This window comes from Protomyctophum parallelum (assembly GCF_964188405.1).
Source record: "Protomyctophum parallelum genome assembly, chromosome: 6".
NCBI classification, from domain to species: Eukaryota; Metazoa; Chordata; class Actinopteri; order Myctophiformes; family Myctophidae; genus Protomyctophum; species Protomyctophum parallelum.
Genome location: NC_139701.1, coordinates 53,396,239 through 53,418,415, shown reverse-complemented (window position 1 = coordinate 53,418,415; position 22,177 = coordinate 53,396,239).

Here is a 22,177-nt window from a genome sequence, read left to right as displayed (position 1 = left end):
GCTAACATGCTAGCATGCTAACATGCTAATGCTATCATAATAACATGCTAATGCTAACATGCTAATCCTAACATGCTAATACTATCATGCTAACATGCTAATGCTAACATGCTGCTAACATGCTAATGCTATCATGCTAACATGCTAATGCTAACATGCTGCTAACATGCTAACATGCTATCATGCTAATGCTAACATGCTATCATGCTAACATGCTAATGCTAACATGCTAATGCTAACATGCTAATGCTACCATGCTAACATGCTAATGATATCATGCTAATGCTATCATGCTAATGCTATCATGCTAACATGCTAATGCTAACATGCTAATGCTAACATGCTAATGCTAACATGCTAACATGCTAATGCTAACATGCTAATGCTAACATACTAACATGCTAATGCTAACATGTTAATCCTAACATGCTAACATGATAACATGCTAACATGCTAATGCTAACATGCTAATGCTACCATGCTAACATGCTAATGCTATCATGCTAATGCTATCATGCTAACATGCTAATGTTAACATGCTAATGCTAACATGCTAATGCTAACATGCTAACATGCTAATGCTAATATGCTAATGCTAACATACTAACATGCTAATGCTAACATGTTAATCCTAACATGCTAACATGATAACATGCTAACATGCTAATATACTAACATGCTAACATGCTAATGCTAACATGCTAACATGCTAATGCTAACATGCTAATGCTAACATGCTAATGCTAACATGCTAACATGCTACATGCTAACATGCTAATGCTAACATGCTAACATGCTAACATGCTAATGCTATCATGCTATCATGCTAACATGCTAATGCTAACATGCTAATTCTATCATGCTAACATGCTACATGCTAACATGCTAACATGCTAATGCTAACATGCTAATGCTAACATGCTAATGCTAACATGCTAACATGCTAATGTTAACATGCTAACATGCTAATGCTATCATGCTTACATGCTAATGCTATCATGCTAACATGCTAACATGCTAATGCTAACATGCTAATGCTATCATGCTAACATGCTAACATGCTAATGCTAACATGCTAACATGCTAATGCTAACGTGCTAACATGCTAATGCTAGCATGCTAACATGCTAATGCTAACATGCTAACATGCTAATGCTAACATGCTAGCATGCTAACATGCTAATGCTAACATGCTAATGCTATCATGCTAACATGCTAATGCTAACATGCAAATGCTAACATGTTAACATGCTAACATGCTAACATGCTAACATGCTAACATGCTAACATGCTAACATGCTAATGCTAATGCTAATAGTTCAGATGAGCTTGTTGATGGCTCAGCTGATAACAATTAGTCCTAATGTCTTTGTTCAGTTTCAGACAATTTGATTAATGTGCCAACTAAAACACAGAGAGAAGACAAAACAGATAGTACAAAAATAAAGAAAGCAAAAGTATAGAAAAGTTCAGAGTATTGTGTCCACTTACTGTGTACAAGAGTGCAGGTTAACAAGCAGCAAATGCAGTCAGACCGTTATAAATTGTAATTGTAAATTGTAACAATGCTAATGCTAACATGCTAGCATGCTAACATGCTAATGCTATCATGCTAACATGCTAATGCTAACATGCTAATCCTAACATGCTAATACTATCATGCTAACATGCTAATGCTAACATGCTGCTAACATGCTAACATGCTAATGCTATCATGCTAACATGCTAATGCTAACATGCTGCTAACATGCTATCATGCTAACATGCTATCATGCTAATGCTAACATGCTATCATGCTAACATGCTAATGCTAACATGCTAATGCTAACATGCTAATGCTACCATGCTAACATGCTAATGATATCATGCTAATGCTATCATGCTAATGCTATCATGCTAACATGCTAATGCTAACATGCTAATGCTAACATGCTAATGCTAACATGCTAACATGCTAATGCTAACATGCTAATGCTAACATACTAACATGCTAATGCTAACATGTTAATCCTAACATGCTAACATGATAACATGCTAACATGCTAATATACTAACATGCTAACATGCTAATGCTAACATGCTAATGCTAACATGCTAATGCTAACATGCTACATGCTAACATGTTAATGCTAACATGCTAACATGATAACATGCTAACATACTAACATGCTAACATGCTAATGCTATCATGCTATCATGCTAACATGCTAATGCTAACATGCTAATGCTATCATGCTAACATGCTACATGCTAACATGCTAACATGCTAATGCTAACATGCTAATGCTAACATGCTAATGCTAACATGCTAACATGCTAACATGCTAATGTTAACATGCTAACATGCTAATGCTATCATGCTAACATGCTAATGCTATCATGCTAATGCTATCATGCTAACATGCTAACATGCTAATGCTAACATGCTAATCCTAACATGCTAATACTATCATGCTAACATGCTAATGCTAACATGCTGCTAACATGCTAACATGCTAATGCTATCATGCTAACATGCTAATGCTAACATGCTGCTAACATGCTAACATGCTATCATGCTAATGCTAACATGCTATCATGCTAACATGCTAATGCTAACATGCTAATGCTAACATGCTAATGCTACCATGCTAACATGCTAATGATATCATGCTAATGCTATCATGCTAATGCTATCATGCTAACATGCTAATGCTAACATGCTAATGCTAACATGCTAATGCTAACATGCTAATGCTAACATGCTAATGCTAACATGCTAATGCTAACATACTAACATGCTAATGCTAACATGTTAATCCTAACATGCTAACATGATAACATGCTAACATGCTAATATACTAACATGCTAACATGCTAATGCTAACATGCTAATGCTAACATGCTAATGCTAACATGCTACATGCTAACATGTTAATGCTAACATGCTAACATGATAACATGCTAACATGCTAATATACTAACATGCTAACATGCTAATGCTATCATGCTATCATGCTAACATGCTAATGCTAACATGCTAATGCTATCATGCTAACATGCTACATGCTAACATGCTAACATGCTAATGCTAACATGCTAATGCTAACATGCTAATGCTAACATGCTAACATGCTAACATGCTAATGTTAACATGCTAACATGCTAATGCTATCATGCTAACATGCTAATGCTATCATGCTATCATGCTAACATGCTAATGCTAACATGCTAATGCTATCATGCTAACATGCTAACATGCTAATGCTATCATGCTAACATGCTAACATGCTAATGCTAACATGCTAATGCTAACGTGCTAACATGCTAATGCTAACGTGCTAACATGCTAATGCTATCATGCTAACATGCTAATGCTAACATGCTAACATGCTAATGCTAACATGCTAATGCTAACATGCTAGCATGCTAACATGCTAATGCTAACAAGCTAATGCTAACATGCTAACATGCTAATGCTAACATGCTAATGCTAACATGCTAGCATGCTAACATGCTAATGCTAACATGCTAATACTATCATGCTAACATGCTAATGCTAACATGCTGCTAACATGCTAACATGCTAATGATATAATGCTAACATGCTAACATGCTAACATGCTAATGCTATCATGTTAACATGCTAATGCTAACATGCTAATGCTAACATGTTAATGCTAACATGCTAACATGCTAATATGCTAGCATGCTAACATGCTAATGCTATCATGCTAACATGCTAATGCTAACATGCTAATCCTAACATGCTAATACTATCATGCTAACATGCTAATGCTAACATGCTGCTAACATGCTAACATGCTAACATGCTAATGCTATCATGCTATCATGCTAACATGCTAATGCTAACATGCTAATGCTATCATGCTAACATGCTACATGCTAACATGCTAACATGCTAATGCTAACATGCTAATGCTAACATGCTAATGCTAACATGCTAATGCTACCATGCTAACATGCTAATGATATCATGCTAATGCTATCATGCTAATGCTATCATGCTAACATGCTAATGCTAACATGCTAATGCTAACATGCTAATGCTAACATGCTAACATGCTAATGCTAACATGCTAATGCTAACATACTAACATGCTAATGCTAACATGTTAATCCTAACATGCTAACATGATAACATGCTAACATGCTAATGCTAACATGCTAATGCTACCATGCTAACATGCTAATGCTATCATGCTAATGCTATCATGCTAACATGCTAATGTTAACATGCTAATGCTAACATGCTAATGCTAACATGCTAACATGCTAATGCTAATATGCTAATGCTAACATACTAACATGCTAATGCTAACATGTTAATCCTAACATGCTAACATGATAACATGCTAACATGCTAATATACTAACATGCTAACATGCTAATGCTAACATGCTAACATGCTAATGCTAACATGCTAATGCTAACATGCTAATGCTAACATGCTAACATGCTACATGCTAACATGCTAACATGCTAACATGCTAACATGCTAATGCTATCATGCTATCATGCTAACATGCTAATGCTAACATGCTAATGCTATCATGCTAACATGCTACATGCTAACATGCTAACATGCTAATGCTAACATGCTAATGCTAACATGCTAACATGCTAATGTTAACATGCTAACATGCTAATGCTATCATGCTTACATGCTAATGCTATCATGCTAACATGCTAACATGCTAACATGCTAATGCTAACATGCTAATGCTATCATGCTAACATGCTAACATGCTAATGCTAACATGCTAACATGCTAATGCTAACGTGCTAACATGCTAATGCTAGCATGCTAACATGCTAATGCTAACATGCTAACATGCTAATGCTAACATGCTAGCATGCTAACATGCTAATGCTAACATGCTAATGCTATCATGCTAACATGCTAATGCTAACATGCAAATGCTAACATGTTAACATGCTAACATGCTAACATGCTAACATGCTAACATGCTAACATGCTAACATGCTAATGCTAATGCTAATAGTTCAGATGAGCTTGTTGATGGCTCAGCTGATAACAATTAGTCCTAATGTCTTTGTTCAGTTTCAGACAATTTGATTAATGTGCCAACTAAAACACAGAGAGAAGACAAAACAGATAGTACAAAAATAAAGAAAGCAAAAGTATAGAAAAGTTCAGAGTATTGTGTCCACTTACTGTGTACAAGAGTGCAGGTTAACAAGCAGCAAATGCAGTCAGACCGTTATAAATTGTAATTGTAAATTGTAACAATGCTAATGCTAACATGCTAGCATGCTAACATGCTAATGCTATCATGCTAACATGCTAATGCTAACATGCTAATCCTAACATGCTAATACTATCATGCTAACATGCTAATGCTAACATGCTGCTAACATGCTAACATGCTAATGCTATCATGCTAACATACTAATGCTAACATGCTGCTAACATGCTATCATGCTAACATGCTATCATGCTAATGCTAACATGCTATCATGCTAACATGCTAATGCTAACATGCTAATGCTAACATGCTAATGCTACCATGCTAACATGCTAATGATATCATGCTAATGCTATCATGCTAATGCTATCATGCTAACATGCTAATGCTAACATGCTAATGCTAACATGCTAACATGCTAATGCTAACATGCTAATGCTAACATACTAACATGCTAATGCTAACATGTTAATCCTAACATGCTAACATGATAACATGCTAACATGCTAATATACTAACATGCTAACATGCTAATGCTAACATGCTAATGCTAACATGCTAATGCTAACATGCTACATGCTAACATGTTAATGCTAACATGCTAACATGATAACATGCTAACATACTAACATGCTAACATGCTAATGCTATCATGCTATCATGCTAACATGCTAATGCTAACATGCTAATGCTATCATGCTAACATGCTACATGCTAACATGCTAATGCTAACATGCTAATGCTAACATGCTAATGCTAACATGCTAACATGCTAACATGCTAATGTTAACATGCTAATGCTATCATGCTAACATGCTAATGCTATCATGCTAACATGCTAATGCTAACATGCTAATGCTATCATGCTAACATGCTAACATGCTAATGCTATCATGCTATCATGCTAACATGCTAATGCTAACATGCTAATGCTAACGTGCTAACATGCTAATGCTAACGTGCTAACATGCTAATGCTATCATGCTAACATGCTAATGCTAACATGCTAACATGCTAACATGCTAATGCTAACATGCTAATGCTAACATGCTAGCATGCTAACATGCTAATGCTAACATGCTAATGCTATCATGCTAACATGCTAATGCTAACATGCAAATGCTAACATGTTAACATGTTAACATGCTAACATGCTAACATGCTAATGCTAATGCTAATAGTTCAGCTGATAACAATTAGTCCTAATGTCTTTGTTCAGTTTCAGACAATTTGATTAATGTGCCAACTAAAACACAGAGAGAAGACAAAACAGATAGTACAAAAATAAAGAAAGCAAAAGTATAGAAAATTTCAGAGTATTGTGTCCACTTACTGTGTACAAGAGTGCAGGTTAACAAGCAGCAAATGCAGTCAGACCGTTATAAATTGTAATTGTAAATTGTAACAATGCTAATGCTAACATGCTAGCATGCTAACATGCTAATGCTATCATGCTAACATGCTAATGCTAACATGCTAATCCTAACATGCTAATACTATCATGCTAACATGCTAATGCTAACATGCTGCTAACATGCTAACATGCTAATGCTATCATGCTAACATGCTAATGCTAACATGCTGCTAACATGCTATCATGCTAACATGCTATCATGCTAATGCTAACATGCTATCATGCTAACATGCTAATGCTAACATGCTAATGCTAACATGCTAATGCTATCATGCTAATGCTATCATGCTAACATGCTAATGCTAACATGCTAATGCTAACATGCTAATGCTAACATGCTAACATGCTAATGCTAACATGCTAATGCTAACATACTAACATGTTAATGCTAACATGTTAATCCTAACATGCTAACATGATAACATGCTAACATGCTAATATACTAACATGCTAACATGCTAATGCTAACATGCTAATGCTAACATGCTAATGCTAACATGCTACATGCTAACATGTTAATGCTAACATGCTAACATGATAACATGCTAACATGCTAACATACTAACATGCTAACATGCTAATGCTATCATGCTATCATGCTAACATGCTAATGCTAACATGCTAATGCTATCATGCTAACATGCTACATGCTAACATGCTAACATGCTAATGCTAACATGCTAATGCTAACATGCTAACATGCTAACATGCTAATGTTAACATGCTAACATGCTAATGCTATCATGCTAACATGCTAATGCTATCATGCTATCATGCTAACATGCTAATGCTAACATGCTAATGCTATCATGCTAACATGCTAACATGCTAATGCTATCATGCTATCATGCTAACATGCTAATGCTAACATGCTAATGCTAACGTGCTAACATGCTAATGCTAACGTGCTAACATGCTAATGCTATCATGCTAACATGCTAATGCTAACATGCTAACATGCTAATGCTAACATGCTAATGCTAACATGCTAGCATGCTAACATGCTAATGCTAACATGCTAATGCTATCATGCTAACATGCTAATGCTAACATGCAAATGCTAACATGTTAACATGTTAACATGCTAACATGCTAACATGCTAATGCTAATGCTAATAGTTCAGATGAGCTTGTTGATGGCTCAGCTGATAACAATTAGTCCTAATGTCTTTGTTCAGTTTCAGACAATTTGATTAATGTGCCAACTAAAACACAGAGAGAAGACAAAACAGATAGTACAAAAATAAAGAAAGCAAAAGTATAGAAAAGTTCAGAGTATTGTGTCCACTTACTGTGTACAAGAGTGCAGGTTAACAAGCAGCAAATGCAGTCAGACCGTTATAAATTGTAATTGTAAATTGTAACAATGCTAATGCTAACATGCTAACATGCTAATATGCTAATGCTAACATGCTGCTAACATGCTAACATGCTAACATGCTAATGCTAACATGCTAATGCTATCATGCTAACATGTTAATGCTAACATGCTAATGCTATCATGCTAACATGCTAATGCTAACATGCTGCTAACATGCTAACATGATAATACTATCATGCTATCATGCTAACATGCTAATGGTAACATGCTAATGCTAACATGCTAATCCTAACATGCTAATACTATCATGCTAACATGCTAATGCTAACATGCTGCTAACATGCTAACATGCTTACATGCTAACATGCTAATGCTATCATGCAATGCTAACATGCTAACATGCTATTGATATCATGCTAACATGCTAATGCTAACATGCTAATGCTAACATGCTAATGCTAACATGCTAACATGCTAATGCTAACATGTTAATGCTAACATGCTAACATGCTAATATGCTAGCATGCTAAAATGCTAATGCTATCATGCTAACATGCTAATGCTAACATGCTAATCCTAACATGCTAATACTATCATGCTAACATGCTAATGCTAACATGCTGCTAACATGCTAACATGCTAATGCTATCATGTTAACATGCTAATGCTAACATGCTAATGCTAACATGCTAATATGCTAACATGCTAACATGCTAATGCTAAAATGCTAATCCTAACATGCTAACACTATCATGCTAACATGCTAATATGATCGTCCGATCTCGGAAGTTAAGCAGGGTAGGGCCTGGTCAGTACTTGGATGGGAGACTGCCTGGGAATACCAGGTACCGTACCTAACATGCTAATGCTAACATGCTGCTAACATGCTAACATGCTAACATGATAATACTATCATGCTATCATGCTAACATGCTAATGCTAACATGCTAATGCTAACATGCTAATCCTAACATGCTAATACTATCATGCTAACATGCTAATGCTAACATGCTACTAACATGCTAACATGCTAACATGCTAACATGCTAGTGCTAATGCTAACATGCTGCTAACATGCTAACATGCTTACATGCTAACATGCTAACATGCTAATGCTATAATGCTAACATGCTAACATGCTAATGCTAACATGCTAATGCTATCATGCCAATGCTATCATGCTAACATGCTAATGCTATCATGCTAACATGCTAATGCTAACATGCTAATGCTAACATGCTAACATGCTAATGCTAACATGCTAATGCTAACATGCTAACATGCTAATATGCTAGCATGCTAAAATGCTAATGCTATCATGCTAACATGCTAATGCTAACATGCTAATCCTAACATGCTAATACTATCATGCTAACATGCTAATGCTAACATGCTGCTAACATGCTAACATGCTAACATGCTAATATGCCAACATTTTAACATGCTAACATGCTAATGCTAACATGCTAATGCTATCATGCTAACATGCTAATGCTAACATGCTAATGCTATCATGCTAACATGCTAATGCTAACATGCTGCTAACATGCTAACATGATAATACTATCATGCTATCATGCTAACATGCTAATGCTAAAATGCTAACATGCTAATCCTAACATGCTAATACTATCATGCTAACATGCTAATGCTAACATGCTGCTAACATGCTAACATGCTAACATGCTAACACGCTAATGATATAATGCTAACATGCTAACATGCTAACATGCTAACATGCTAACATGCTAACATGCTAATGCTATCATGCTAACATGCTAATGCTAACATGTTAATGCTAACATGCTAATATGCTAGCATGCTAACATGCTAATGCTATCATGCTAACATGCTAATGCTAACATGCTAATCCTAACATGCTAATAATATCATGCTAACATGCTAATGCTAACATGCTGCTAACATGCTAACATGCTAATGCTATCATGCTAACATGCTAATGCTAACATGCTGCTAACATGCTATCATGCTAATGCTAACATGCTAATGCTAACATGCTATCATGCTAACATGCTCATGCTAACATGCTAATGCTAACATGCTAATGCTAACATGCTAATGCTACCATGCTAACATGCTAATGCTATCATGCTAATGCTATCATGCTAACATGCTAATGCTAACATGCTAATGCTAACATGCTAATGCTAACATGCTAACATGCTAATGCTAATATGCTAATGCTAACATACTAACATGCTAATGCTAACATGTTAATCCTAACATGCTAACATGCTAATATACTAACATGCTAACATGCTAATGCTAACATGCTAACATGCTAATGCTAACATGCTAATGCTAACATGCTAATGCTAACATGCTAACATGCTACATGTTAACATGGTAATGCTAACATGCTAACATGCTAATGCTATCATGCTATCATGCTAACATGCTAATGCTAACATGCTAACATGCTAATGCTAACATGCTAATGCTAACATGCTAATGCTAACATGCTAACATGCTAATGTTAACATGCTAACATGCTAATGCTATCATGCTTACATGCTAATGCTATCATGCTAACATGCTAACATGCTAATGCTAACATGCTAATGCTATCATGCTAACATGCTAACATGCTAATGCTAACATGCTAACATGCTAATGCTAACGTGCTAACATGCTAATGCTAGCATGCTAACATGCTAATGCTAACATGCTAACATGCTAATGCTAACATGCTAATGCTAACATGCTAGCATGCTAACATGCTAATGCTAACATGCTAATGCTATCATGCTAACATGCTAATGCTAACATGCAAATGCTAACATGTTAACATGTTAACATGCTAACATGCTAACATGCTAACATGCTAATGCTAATGCTAATAGTTCAGATGAGCTTGTTGATGGCTCAGCTGATAACAATTAGTCCTAATGTCTTTGTTCAGTTTCAGACAATTTGATTAATGTGCCAACTAAAACACAGAGAGAAGACAAAACAGATAGTACAAAAATAAAGAAAGCAAAAGTATAGAAAAGTTCAGAGTATTGTGTCCACTTACTGTGTACAAGAGTGCAGGTTAACAAGCAGCAAATGCAGTCAGACCGTTATAAATTGTAATTGTAAATTGTAACAATGCTAATGCTAACATGCTAGCATGCTAACATGCTAATGCTATCATAATAACATGCTAATGCTAACATGCTAATCCTAACATGCTAATACTATCATGCTAACATGCTAATGCTAACATGCTGCTAACATGCTAACATGCTAATGCTATCATGCTAACATGCTAATGCTAACATGCTGCTAACATGCTAACATGCTATCATGCTAATGCTAACATGCTATCATGCTAACATGCTAATGCTAACATGCTAATGCTAACATGCTAATGCTACCATGCTAACATGCTAATGATATCATGCTAATGCTATCATGCTAACATGCTAATGCTAACATGCTAATGCTAACATGCTAATGCTAACATGCTAACATGCTAATGCTAACATGCTAATGCTAACATACTAACATGCTAATGCTAACATGTTAATCCTAACATGCTAACATGATAACATGCTAACATGCAAATGTTAACATGCTAATGCTACCATGCTAACATGCTAATGCTATCATGCTAATGCTATCATGCTAACATGCTAATGCTAACATGCTAATGCTAACATGCTAATGCTAACATGCTAACATGCTAATGCTAATATGCTAATGCTAACATACTAACATGCTAATGCTAACATGTTAATCCTAACATGCTAACATGATAACATGCTAACATGCTAATATACTAACATGCTAACATGCTAATGCTAACATGCTAACATGCTAATGCTAACATGCTAATGCTAACATGCTAATGCTAACATGCTAACATGCTACATGCTAACATGCTAATGCTAACATGCTAACATGCTAATGCTATCATGCTATCATGCTAACATGCTAATGCTAACATGCTAATGCTATCATGCTAACATGCTACATGCTAACATGCTAACATGCTAATGCTAACATGCTAATGCTAACATGCTAATGCTAACATGCTAACATGCTAATGTTAACATGCTAACATGCTAATGCTATCATGCTTACATGCTAATGCTATCATGCTAACATGCTAACATGCTAATGCTAACATGCTAATGCTATCATGCTAACATGCTAACATGCTAATGCTAACATGCTAACATGCTAATGCTAACGTGCTAACATGCTAATGCTAGCATGCTAACATGCTAATGCTAACATGCTAACATGCTAATGCTAACATGCTAGCATGCTAACATGCTAACATGCTAACATGCTAATGCTATCATGCTAACATGCTAATGCTAACATGCAAATGCTAACATGTTAACATGTTAACATGCTAACATGCTAACATGCTAACATGCTAACATGCTAACATGCTAACATGCTAACATGCTAATGCTAATGCTAATAGTTCAGATGAGCTTGTTGATGGCTCAGCTGATAACAATTAGTCCTAATGTCTTTGTTCAGTTTCAGACAATTTGATTAATGTGCCAACTAAAACACAGAGAGAAGACAAAACAGATAGTACAAAAATAAAGAAAGCAAAAGTATAGAAAAGTTCAGAGTATTGTGTCCACTTACTGTGTACAAGAGTGCAGGTTAACAAGCAGCAAATGCAGTCAGACCGTTATAAATTGTAATTGTAAATTGTAACAATGCTAATGCTAACATGCTAGCATGCTAACATGCTAATGCTATCATAATAACATGCTAATGCTAACATGCTAATCCTAACATGCTAATACTATCATGCTAACATGCTAATGCTAACATGCTGCTAACATGCTAATGCTATCATGCTAACATGCTAATGCTAACATGCTGCTAACATGCTAACATGCTATCATGCTAATGCTAACATGCTATCATGCTAACATGCTAATGCTAACATGCTAATGCTAACATGCTAATGCTACCATGCTAACATGCTAATGATATCATGCTAATGCTATCATGCTAATGCTATCATGCTAACATGCTAATGCTAACATGCTAATGCTAACATGCTAATGCTAACATGCTAACATGCTAATGCTAACATGCTAATGCTAACATACTAACATGCTAATGCTAACATGTTAATCCTAACATGCTAACATGATAACATGCTAACATGCTAATGCTAACATGCTAATGCTACCATGCTAACATGCTAATGCTATCATGCTAATGCTATCATGCTAACATGCTAATGTTAACATGCTAATGCTAACATGCTAATGCTAACATGCTAACATGCTAATGCTAATATGCTAATGCTAACATACTAACATGCTAATGCTAACATGTTAATCCTAACATGCTAACATGATAACATGCTAACATGCTAATATACTAACATGCTAACATGCTAATGCTAACATGCTAACATGCTAATGCTAACATGCTAATGCTAACATGCTAATGCTAACATGCTAACATGCTACATGCTAACATGCTAATGCTAACATGCTAACATGCTAACATGCTAATGCTATCATGCTATCATGCTAACATGCTAATGCTAACATGCTAATTCTATCATGCTAACATGCTACATGCTAACATGCTAACATGCTAATGCTAACATGCTAATGCTAACATGCTAATGCTAACATGCTAACATGCTAATGTTAACATGCTAACATGCTAATGCTATCATGCTTACATGCTAATGCTATCATGCTAACATGCTAACATGCTAATGCTAACATGCTAATGCTATCATGCTAACATGCTAACATGCTAATGCTAACATGCTAACATGCTAATGCTAACGTGCTAACATGCTAATGCTAGCATGCTAACATGCTAATGCTAACATGCTAACATGCTAATGCTAACATGCTAGCATGCTAACATGCTAATGCTAACATGCTAATGCTATCATGCTAACATGCTAATGCTAACATGCAAATGCTAACATGTTAACATGCTAACATGCTAACATGCTAACATGCTAACATGCTAACATGCTAACATGCTAATGCTAATGCTAATAGTTCAGATGAGCTTGTTGATGGCTCAGCTGATAACAATTAGTCCTAATGTCTTTGTTCAGTTTCAGACAATTTGATTAATGTGCCAACTAAAACACAGAGAGAAGACAAAACAGATAGTACAAAAATAAAGAAAGCAAAAGTATAGAAAAGTTCAGAGTATTGTGTCCACTTACTGTGTACAAGAGTGCAGGTTAACAAGCAGCAAATGCAGTCAGACCGTTATAAATTGTAATTGTAAATTGTAACAATGCTAATGCTAACATGCTAGCATGCTAACATGCTAATGCTATCATGCTAACATGCTAATGCTAACATGCTAATCCTAACATGCTAATACTATCATGCTAACATGCTAATGCTAACATGCTGCTAACATGCTAACATGCTAATGCTATCATGCTAACATGCTAATGCTAACATGCTGCTAACATGCTATCATGCTAACATGCTATCATGCTAATGCTAACATGCTATCATGCTAACATGCTAATGCTAACATGCTAATGCTAACATGCTAATGCTACCATGCTAACATGCTAATGATATCATGCTAATGCTATCATGCTAATGCTATCATGCTAACATGCTAATGCTAACATGCTAATGCTAACATGCTAATGCTAACATGCTAACATGCTAATGCTAACATGCTAATGCTAACATACTAACATGCTAATGCTAACATGTTAATCCTAACATGCTAACATGATAACATGCTAACATGCTAATATACTAACATGCTAACATGCTAATGCTAACATGCTAATGCTAACATGCTAATGCTAACATGCTACATGCTAACATGTTAATGCTAACATGCTAACATGATAACATGCTAACATACTAACATGCTAACATGCTAATGCTATCATGCTATCATGCTAACATGCTAATGCTAACATGCTAATGCTATCATGCTAACATGCTACATGCTAACATGCTAACATGCTAATGCTAACATGCTAATGCTAACATGCTAATGCTAACATGCTAACATGCTAACATGCTAATGTTAACATGCTAACATGCTAATGCTATCATGCTAACATGCTAATGCTATCATGCTAATGCTATCATGCTAACATGCTAACATGCTAATGCTAACATGCTAATCCTAACATGCTAATACTATCATGCTAACATGCTAATGCTAACATGCTGCTAACATGCTAACATGCTAATGCTATCATGCTAACATGCTAATGCTAACATGCTGCTAACATGCTAACATGCTATCATGCTAATGCTAACATGCTATCATGCTAACATGCTAATGCTAACATGCTAATGCTAACATGCTAATGCTACCATGCTAACATGCTAATGATATCATGCTAATGCTATCATGCTAATGCTATCATGCTAACATGCTAATGCTAACATGCTAATGCTAACATGCTAATGCTAACATGCTAATGCTAACATGCTAATGCTAACATGCTAATGCTAACATACTAACATGCTAATGCTAACATGTTAATCCTAACATGCTAACATGATAACATGCTAACATGCTAATATACTAACATGCTAACATGCTAATGCTAACATGCTAATGCTAACATGCTAATGCTAACATGCTACATGCTAACATGTTAATGCTAACATGCTAACATGATAACATGCTAACATGCTAATATACTAACATGCTAACATGCTAATGCTATCATGCTATCATGCTAACATGCTAATGCTAACATGCTAATGCTATCATGCTAACATGCTACATGCTAACATGCTAACATGCTAATGCTAACATGCTAATGCTAACATGCTAATGCTAACATGCTAACATGCTAACATGCTAATGTTAACATGCTAACATGCTAATGCTATCATGCTAACATGCTAATGCTATCATGCTATCATGCTAACATGCTAATGCTAACATGCTAATGCTATCATGCTAACATGCTAACATGCTAATGCTATCATGCTAACATGCTAACATGCTAATGCTAACATGCTAATGCTAACGTGCTAACATGCTAATGCTAACGTGCTAACATGCTAATGCTATCATGCTAACATGCTAATGCTAACATGCTAACATGCTAATGCTAACATGCTAATGCTAACATGCTAGCATGCTAACATGCTAATGCTAACAAGCTAATGCTAACATGCTAACATGCTAATGCTAACATGCTAATGCTAACATGCTAGCATGCTAACATGCTAATGCTAACATGCTAATACTATCATGCTAACATGCTAATGCTAACATGCTGCTAACATGCTAACATGCTAATGATATAATGCTAACATGCTAACATGCTAACATGCTAATGCTATCATGTTAACATGCTAATGCTAACATGCTAATGCTAACATGTTAATGCTAACATGCTAACATGCTAATATGCTAGCATGCTAACATGCTAATGCTATCATGCTAACATGCTAATGCTAACATGCTAATCCTAACATGCTAATACTATCATGCTAACATGCTAATGCTAACATGCTGCTAACATGCTAACATGCTAACATGCTAATGCTATCATGCTATCATGCTAACATGCTAATGCTAACATGCTAATGCTATCATGCTAACATGCTACATGCTAACATGCTAACATGCTAATGCTAACATGCTAATGCTAACATGCTAATGCTAACATGCTAATGCTACCATGCTAACATGCTAATGATATCATGCTAATGCTATCATGCTAATGCTATCATGCTAACATGCTAATGCTAACATGCTAATGCTAACATGCTAATGCTAACATGCTAACATGCTAATGCTAACATGCTAATGCTAACATACTAACATGCTAATGCTAACATGTTAATCCTAACATGCTAACATGATAACATGCTAACATGCTAATGCTAACATGCTAATGCTACCATGCTAACATGCTAATGCTATCATGCTAATGCTATCATGCTAACATGCTAATGTTAACATGCTAATGCTAACATGCTAATGCTAACATGCTAACATGCTAATGCTAATATGCTAATGCTAACATACTAACATGCTAATGCTAACATGTTAATCCTAACATGCTAACATGATAACATGCTAACATGCTAATATACTAACATGCTAACATGCTAATGCTAACATGCTAACATGCTAATGCTAACATGCTAATGCTAACATGCTAATGCTAACATGCTAACATGCTACATGCTAACATGCTAACATGCTAACATGCTAACATGCTAATGCTATCATGCTATCATGCTAACATGCTAATGCTAACATGCTAATGCTATCATGCTAACATGCTACATGCTAACATGCTAACATGCTAATGCTAACATGCTAATGCTAACATGCTAACATGCTAATGTTAACATGCTAACATGCTAATGCTATCATGCTTACATGCTAATGCTATCATGCTAACATGCTAACATGCTAACATGCTAATGCTAACATGCTAATGCTATCATGCTAACATGCTAACATGCTAATGCTAACATGCTAACATGCTAATGCTAACGTGCTAACATGCTAATGCTAGCATGCTAACATGCTAATGCTAACATGCTAACATGCTAATGCTAACATGCTAGCATGCTAACATGCTAATGCTAACATGCTAATGCTATCATGCTAACATGCTAATGCTAACATGCAAATGCTAACATGTTAACATGCTAACATGCTAACATGCTAACATGCTAACATGCTAACATGCTAACATGCTAATGCTAATGCTAATAGTTCAGATGAGCTTGTTGATGGCTCAGCTGATAACAATTAGTCCTAATGTCTTTGTTCAGTTTCAGACAATTTGATTAATGTGCCAACTAAAACACAGAGAGAAGACAAAACAGATAGTACAAAAATAAAGAAAGCAAAAGTATAGAAAAGTTCAGAGTATTGTGTCCACTTACTGTGTACAAGAGTGCAGGTTAACAAGCAGCAAATGCAGTCAGACCGTTATAAATTGTAATTGTAAATTGTAACAATGCTAATGCTAACATGCTAGCATGCTAACATGCTAATGCTATCATGCTAACATGCTAATGCTAACATGCTAATCCTAACATGCTAATACTATCATGCTAACATGCTAATGCTAACATGCTGCTAACATGCTAACATGCTAATGCTATCATGCTAACATACTAATGCTAACATGCTGCTAACATGCTATCATGCTAACATGCTATCATGCTAATGCTAACATGCTATCATGCTAACATGCTAATGCTAACATGCTAATGCTAACATGCTAATGCTACCATGCTAACATGCTAATGATATCATGCTAATGCTATCATGCTAATGCTATCATGCTAACATGCTAATGCTAACATGCTAATGCTAACATGCTAACATGCTAATGCTAACATGCTAATGCTAACATACTAACATGCTAATGCTAACATGTTAATCCTAACATGCTAACATGATAACATGCTAACATGCTAATATACTAACATGCTAACATGCTAATGCTAACATGCTAATGCTAACATGCTAATGCTAACATGCTACATGCTAACATGTTAATGCTAACATGCTAACATGATAACATGCTAACATACTAACATGCTAACATGCTAATGCTATCATGCTATCATGCTAACATGCTAATGCTAACATGCTAATGCTATCATGCTAACATGCTACATGCTAACATGCTAATGCTAACATGCTAATGCTAACATGCTAATGCTAACATGCTAACATGCTAACATGCTAATGTTAACATGCTAATGCTATCATGCTAACATGCTAATGCTATCATGCTAACATGCTAATGCTAACATGCTAATGCTATCATGCTAACATGCTAACATGCTAATGCTATCATGCTATCATGCTAACATGCTAATGCTAACATGCTAATGCTAACGTGCTAACATGCTAATGCTAACGTGCTAACATGCTAATGCTATCATGCTAACATGCTAATGCTAACATGCTAACATGCTAACATGCTAATGCTAACATGCTAATGCTAACATGCTAGCATGCTAACATGCTAATGCTAACATGCTAATGCTATCATGCTAACATGCTAATGCTAACATGCAAATGCTAACATGTTAACATGTTAACATGCTAACATGCTAACATGCTAATGCTAATGCTAATAGTTCAGCTGATAACAATTAGTCCTAATGTCTTTGTTCAGTTTCAGACAATTTGATTAATGTGCCAACTAAAACACAGAGAGAAGACAAAACAGATAGTACAAAAATAAAGAAAGCAAAAGTATAGAAAATTTCAGAGTATTGTGTCCACTTACTGTGTACAAGAGTGCAGGTTAACAAGCAGCAAATGCAGTCAGACCGTTATAAATTGTAATTGTAAATTGTAACAATGCTAATGCTAACATGCTAGCATGCTAACATGCTAATGCTATCATGCTAACATGCTAATGCTAACATGCTAATCCTAACATGCTAATACTATCATGCTAACATGCTAATGCTAACATGCTGCTAACATGCTAACATGCTAATGCTATCATGCTAACATGCTAATGCTAACATGCTGCTAACATGCTATCATGCTAACATGCTATCATGCTAATGCTAACATGCTATCATGCTAACATGCTAATGCTAACATGCTAATGCTAACATGCTAATGCTATCATGCTAATGCTATCATGCTAACATGCTAATGCTAACATGCTAATGCTAACATGCTAATGCTAACATGCTAACATGCTAATGCTAACATGCTAATGCTAACATACTAACATGCTAATGCTAACATGTTAATCCTAACATGCTAACATGATAACATGCTAACATGCTAATATACTAACATGCTAACATGCTAATGCTAACATGCTAATGCTAACATGCTAATGCTAACATGCTACATGCTAACATGTTAATGCTAACATGCTAACATGATAACATGCTAACATGCTAACATACTAACATGCTAACATGCTAATGCTATCATGCTATCATGCTAACATGCTAATGCTAACATGCTAATGCTATCATGCTAACATGCTACATGCTAACATGCTAACATGCTAATGCTAACATGCTAATGCTAACATGCTAACATGCTAACATGCTAATGTTAACATGCTAACATGCTAATGCTATCATGCTAACATGCTAATGCTATCATGCTATCATGCTAACATGCTAATGCTAACATGCTAATGCTATCATGCTAACATGCTAACATGCTAATGCTATCATGCTATCATGCTAACATGCTAATGCTAACATGCTAATGCTAACGTGCTAACATGCTAATGCTAACGTGCTAACATGCTAATGCTATCATGCTAACATGCTAATGCTAACATGCTAACATGCTAATGCTAACATGCTAATGCTAACATGCTAGCATGCTAACATGCTAATGCTAACATGCTAATGCTATCATGCTAACATGCTAATGCTAACATGCAAATGCTAACATGTTAACATGTTAACATGCTAACATGCTAACATGCTAATGCTAATGCTAATAGTTCAGATGAGCTTGTTGATGGCTCAGCTGATAACAATTAGTCCTAATGTCTTTGTTCAGTTTCAGACAATTTGATTAATGTGCCAACTAAAACACAGAGAGAAGACAAAACAGATAGTACAAAAATAAAGAAAGCAAAAGTATAGAAAAGTTCAGAGTATTGTGTCCACTTACTGTGTACAAGAGTGCAGGTTAACAAGCAGCAAATGCAGTCAGACCGTTATAAATTGTAATTGTAAATTGTAACAATGCTAATGCTAACATGCTAACATGCTAACATGCTAATGCTAACATGCTGCTAACATGCTAACATGCTAACATGCTAATGCTAACATGCTAATGCTATCATGCTAACATGTTAATGCTAACATGCTAATGCTATCATGCTAACATGCTAATGCTAACATGCTGCTAACATGCTAACATGATAATACTATCATGCTATCATGCTAACATGCTAATGGTAACATGCTAATGCTAACATGCTAATCCTAACATGCTAATACTATCATGCTAACATGCTAATGCTAACATGCTGCTAACATGCTAACATGCTTACATGCTAACATGCTAATGCTATCATGCAATGCTAACATGCTAACATGCTATTGCTATCATGCTAACATGCTAATGCTAACATGCTAATGCTAACATGCTAATGCTAACATGCTAACATGCTAATGCTAACATGTTAATGCTAACATGCTAACATGCTAATATGCTAGCATGCTAAAATGCTAATGCTATCATGCTAACATGCTAATGCTAACATGCTAATCCTAACATGCTAATACTATCATGCTAACATGCTAATGCTAACATGCTGCTAACATGCTAACATGCTAATGCTATCATGTTAACATGCTAATGCTAACATGCTAATGCTAACATGCTAATATGCTAACATGCTAACATGCTAATGCTAAAATGCTAATCCTAACATGCTAACACTATCATGCTAACATGCTAATATGATCGTCCGATCTCGGAAGTTAAGCAGGGTAGGGCCTGGTCAGTACTTGGATGGGAGACTGCCTGGGAATACCAGGTACCGTACCTAACATGCTAATGCTAACATGCTGCTAACATGCTAACATGCTAACATGATAATACTATCATGCTATCATGCTAACATGCTAATGCTAACATGCTAATGCTAACATGCTAATCCTAACATGCTAATACTATCATGCTAACATGCTAATGCTAACATGCTACTAACATGCTAACATGCTAACATGCTAACATGCTAGTGCTAATGCTAACATGCTGCTAACATGCTAACATGCTTACATGCTAACATGCTAACATGCTAATGCTATAATGCTAACATGCTAACATGCTAATGCTAACATGCTAATGCTATCATGCCAATGCTATCATGCTAACATGCTAATGCTATCATGCTAACATGCTAATGCTAACATGCTAATGCTAACATGCTAACATGCTAATGCTAACATGCTAATGCTAACATGCTAACATGCTAATATGCTAGCATGCTAAAATGCTAATGCTATCATGCTAACATGCTAATGCTAACATGCTAATCCTAACATGCTAATACTATCATGCTAACATGCTAATGCTAACATGCTGCTAACATGCTAACATGCTAACATGCTAATATGCCAACATTTTAACATGCTAACATGCTAATGCTAACATGCTAATGCTATCATGCTAACATGCTAATGCTAACATGCTAATGCTATCATGCTAACATGCTAATGCTAACATGCTGCTAACATGCTAACATGATAATACTATCATGCTATCATGCTAACATGCTAA